General features: G+C 35.3%; 2 long non-coding RNA genes across 2 annotated transcripts; both read right to left on the bottom strand.

Annotated features, from left to right (window-relative positions):
* Positions 1-205: 205 nt before the first annotated feature.
* On the bottom strand, positions 206-2,231 carry LOC311306890. Its single transcript, XR_014630230.1, has 3 exons — positions 1,843-2,231; positions 1,013-1,114; positions 206-309 (listed from the first exon to the last, which is right to left on the bottom strand). It is a non-coding gene; the product is annotated as an uncharacterized lncRNA (long non-coding RNA).
* Positions 2,232-3,807: 1,576 nt separating this feature from the next.
* Positions 3,808-4,954, bottom strand: LOC311299561. Its single transcript, XR_014629159.1, has 3 exons — positions 4,770-4,954; positions 4,211-4,266; positions 3,808-3,933 (listed from the first exon to the last, which is right to left on the bottom strand). It is a non-coding gene; the product is annotated as an uncharacterized lncRNA (long non-coding RNA).
* Positions 4,955-5,173: the final 219 nt, after the last annotated feature.

Raw genomic sequence — 5,173 nt, 5'->3', positions numbered from 1 at the left:
AAGGACTTAATGTATATAAAGATTGATATAAAGACTGGTCTTCCTTCTCTACTGTAAAACAAGATAGTCTTGACTTACTCTATGTGCAATTACTATTGTTCTTGAAACACAAATTAAGACAGTTATAAATAAGTTAATTTACCATATGATTCAGGAGAGAACATTTGATGAGTAAAAACTGATTGCAATATTCTAGAAACTTCACCTGGGAAGGGCTGATCACGGCAAGATTCGCTGCGACTCACTAGTAGCTCTTGTGAGGGTTGAGTTTGATATTGGTAAAGCTTTAAAAAAAAGGACTAAGTAATCCTGCAAAACAGAAAGGAAGGTAATTTTAATACACTACTTGCAAATACTCAGTTTATAACTGTAGGATATGTTTTCTGTAAAGAGTGTTGCATAATTAAATGTTAAATGCATTTTTATGTAATAAGTTCACTGATATGTGGGCATTTCTATGAATAAAGTGTATGTCTTTAATAGCAAGCAATAATCATGAAAATGATTTACATGCAAACGTTATCAGCAGTGTAACTGATCTGATTATGACAAAATAATCGAGTATCTGATGTCATGTGACAAGTCAGATAAGCTTTTCCACTCTTGCAAACAGAGGTAGGTTATGAGGTGTGGAGAGACATCATGTATCACTGGAACATAAACAGACAGGGTCCAATTTGCAATTAATATAAACTTTCTGACAGTGTGTGTGACATCCGACAACTTTCCAAGAAGTGGCGCAACTGATTTACAAATATCGTGATAAATATGTACAGGAATTGAGGCAGTAGCCAATGACAGCACTAGGAGTGAAAGCTGCAGGATTGTGTACGAGTATACAAATATGTACGAGTATCGTACGAATTTGACAACTTGTTAAATCTTGTGAATTATTAAGACTTTCAGTCTATGTTTGTACTGATTGGGCTATGAGTTTTGTGAGAAAAGTTTTAAGAAACAACAAATGCTTGATAAAATGTTTGATTTAGGGTTAAAACCAACACATACACACCATTGCGAATATTTGCCTTTGCAGCTGTCCGTCTCCTCCGTTTACTTCTCCTCCAACAATAATGGGATGACTGAGTCCGAAAGGCCCTTTTGGTCTTTTCAGCTGAAAAAAGAGAAAAGAAAATATCATTATGTATAATATATAGGATTATTTAAAGGGAAAAGTACTGATTTACCTTACAAATATTGGATGTTACATTATAAAGCCTTACAGGCATGGCAAGTGTTGTGGTTAATATGCATTTACAACAAATATCACTTTAAAACTATCAATACAGAGGTAAAAGCATGGTAAGTTTTGTGATTACTGTCCTTACTAAACCAATCACAGTAAAACTAAGGTTACTGAGGTTTAAAGCATGGTAAGTTTTGTGGTTACTGTCCTTTTACCACACCTATCACAGTAAAACTATGGTTACTGTGGTAAAAGCATGGTAAGTGTTGTGGTTACTGTGCATTTACAATAAGTACCACATTAAAACTACAAATAGTGTGGTAAAAGCATGGTAAGTTTTGTGATTACTGTCTTTTTACTACACTTATCACAGTAAAACTAATGTTACTGTGGTAAAAGCATGGTAAGTATTGTTTTTACTGTGCTTCTACTACAAATACAACTTTGGAACTAATTGTACTATTTTTAATCTGATATGAATATCTAGGCCTATAGCACGTCACGTGACAGGCAGTGTTAATCACCCTGTTTTGAATTAGAAAGCAATGAAACGCAAAGTCTCCGTGGAGATGGCAGATATAATTGCAGATTAATATCGACAAACAGAAAAGACATGATATCACACATTAGGATAGCGTATTTAGGTATTTACTTACCAACATCTGACACACGTGAACTGATGCCAAATATCGCGATGTGTTCGGAACGAGACTTCTTCAGCGCGATTTCCTACTGATAAAATATAATTTAAAAAATATCAATAAACAGCAAAGCAATCCAGCTTCCCTGGCAATAAGACCGAAATAATAACATAAAAAAAATACATAAAAATACATAAGATCTCGTGAATAAATGTTGATTAAACAGCTTCTCTGCTGCAGCCGACAGGCAGAAAGAATCGTGCTGTTATCACGAAAGACGCTTCCCATTGAAAATACATTAGTTTAAAAAACGTGCTGGTATTACGAAAATAACGAAATAAACGTGTCCGTGGCACGAATCAATAGATTAAATTACGTGACCATATCACGAACTGCCGTGAGACTGGGTTGCGTTGTTAAACTCACCGCTGAATGATCACGTGCGTTGTTAAACTCACCGCTGAACGCGCTAAACCTTTGCGGGGACTTTGGCTGCGTTCCAAACCGCATACTCAATGAGTAGGTACTTAATTTCAATAAGTACTTACTTAACGAGCGCTAAAAGAGTAGGTACTTTATAGCCAGATCTCGTTGAGTATGAATGCGAACCGGACATCTGCCATGTTGACGTTATCATGTGACCTACGACTCGTTATCACACGCGCAACAACTTAAAAGATTTGAACGACACGTTTAATTCATCTATCTGTAAATATCTTGATATTGATTAAACTTGCTCATTTTGTGGTCTTTTTGAAGAAACTGCTGCCCATTTATTTTGTGAATACATTTAGGGTTGATTTAAGTTCTTATATTTAACCCTACTAATGTGACCCACCGTTTTATCCTTAACGATATTATTTATTTTTATTACGAAATCCCAAAATTGTCATCTCTTGAATATGTTGTTAATTTTTTTTTTTTTTTATCCAAACATTTTCATCCACAAGCAAAAGTGGCTAACTGCTTTATTTTTTCCTCTTTTTCTTGTTGAATTTAACTGTCGTTTCATCCCTCAGGCCAGGCCTATAAATAACTAAAAATGTTTTTTTTTTAATGTATTATAATTAATTATTTAAGAAAATATATATTAAGATATTCAACCTTGTAGGTTCTTTTTTCCTGTGTAAAAAATCTCATATTATGTATGCAAACCCATAATATATATATATTATATATATATTATGGGTTTGCATAGGCTATATAATGAGATTTTTTACAGATCTCATAACATCAGTAACTCGACAGCCCTACCTAGAACGGGTTTCCTCAGCGTTTGTAATGTCTGCACAAAGGGCAGCTTTTCGAAGATTCGCCTTTGGAGGAAAACTGTTGATTTTATACTCGAAAAATTTAAGTATCATTAATATAAAAAATGTATATTACCTCAGAATGAATTGCATTGCTATCCCACCCCAAAACATACAATAACAACAACGATAAATGCTGACCAATACTTAATTATATTACTTTTTACTGAAAATGATATAATTCAATAAAACAAACAAAATGTGTATGTCATATGACATAGCTATGCATGATTGAATACACTCTAGATGTGTATATAATGAACATATCTACATTTTCTTTCAAACAATTAAATAAAACATTAATTAAATAATTATATTTTATTTACTGACAACAATGAGAAATATTAATAAATTAGTAAAAGAATGAATGAAAGTCACCATCACACAATAAACAAATGCATAAGTCAACACATGAAACAAAGCTTTATTCAAACTACAATCATGTATGTAGGCTACAGGCGCTGAACCCCACATCCTTCTGCCATCTCAACACAGCGGTTCCCATTCTGCGGCTTTATTCGGATGAATCAGCTGACCGCCAGAGGTGAGCCGTTCCCTCGTGCCGGAGGTTGTTGCGTGATGTGTTGTCATGCTTCACATTCTGAGGCAATAAGAGCAGGTGGAGTGATGGAGGGTCTCGTAAGGGCAGGTGGAGTGATGGAGGGTCTCGGAGTGATGGAGGGTCTCGTAAGGGCTGGTGGAGTGATGGAGGGACTCATCCATGGCACCGTTTCCAGGATTCAGCTCTGGGCTCCTCATCCTCAGTGCTCACACCAGCCTGCTGACATTTCAGATCCTACAAAATGCACAAACATAACACAAAAGCAGTAATTTTAACCGCACAATGTAATTTGATTGCAGTATTATTTAGAAGACAAAAACACTTTTTTTTCCACAAATGCCGCCATCATCTTTCCTTGCAGGTCCTGCTCCACCACAAAAGCTGTGCAGCAAATGCACAGAAATCAAGAATCAGAAAGGTGCTGTAATAGCTCTGTTTGAAATTACAATAATTAAAATAAACTACAACTTAAGATTTAAATAGTTGTTATTCATTTCTGTAGTATACTCACTCAAAGCCTTCATGAGCCACTCTCCACCAGATAAACACACATCTGTTCATCTGTCCCTGTAACATCCAGACAAGATTCACATTACCTCTGTGATTTATGAACTCAACACTACATTTACATGTTGAGGTTGTTTTAACTTTTTATCCAACATAAATGTTCCTCAATTTATCAACTAGGCTACTAATGGACAAATAAAATAGATTATGTTTAACGTTAGTTACTTTATAGATTTGTTCTACATAATAGCACACATTCATCACTCAGATGTCTATTTCATGTTGTGATATTTCAAGATTTTCCTGTCAGATGTAAATAGACATTTAATATAAGCGTCTTTAATATGTATATGGTTTATGTAAATCCACTTTAGAGACGTAACTTACGTGTCTTTACTGGAGCTCCCCTGTTAGCTAACGTTATACATAATAAAACGTGTTTTTACAGCAAAATCACAACTATACATTACTGTGTAACGTCTTTACACCTTCAACAATTCAACAGTTTACTCTACAGTAGTTCAACACATGCAATTTTAACAAAAGGAACTGTGTTTACTCACATTTGAAAGCACCCGCGTCGCCGATCTCTGCGATGTTTGATAATGACGTATCCTCTCGCGTGGCCTCCTGAGATAGAAGAGTATCCATCGGTTGAGCACTCAAAAATCTGGCCGAAAGCAGTAAGCCATCCGGGAACTTCTCGCCTACTCTTTTATGAATACTGATGTTTCGAACGTACTGCTTCCTTCACGTACTGTTTTCGCCTAGGCTACTATATAGTAGGAAAGTAGGCATATTCGAACGCACTTAACACTAGAAGTGCCAGAATTCCATAACTACTAGAACTGCCACAAGCGGTCATTTTGACCGCTAGATTTCAAACTAGGCTATATCTTTAATGATAAATACCCAATTGAGAGATTAATGCATTGTATTAGGATGTCTTTTAAAAACAAAACAACAC

Source organism: Rutilus rutilus (genome assembly GCF_951802725.1).
Source record: "Rutilus rutilus genome assembly, chromosome: 1".
Classification (NCBI taxonomy): Eukaryota; Metazoa; Chordata; class Actinopteri; order Cypriniformes; family Leuciscidae; genus Rutilus; species Rutilus rutilus.
This window is presented reverse-complemented; position numbering and strand designations above follow the sequence as displayed.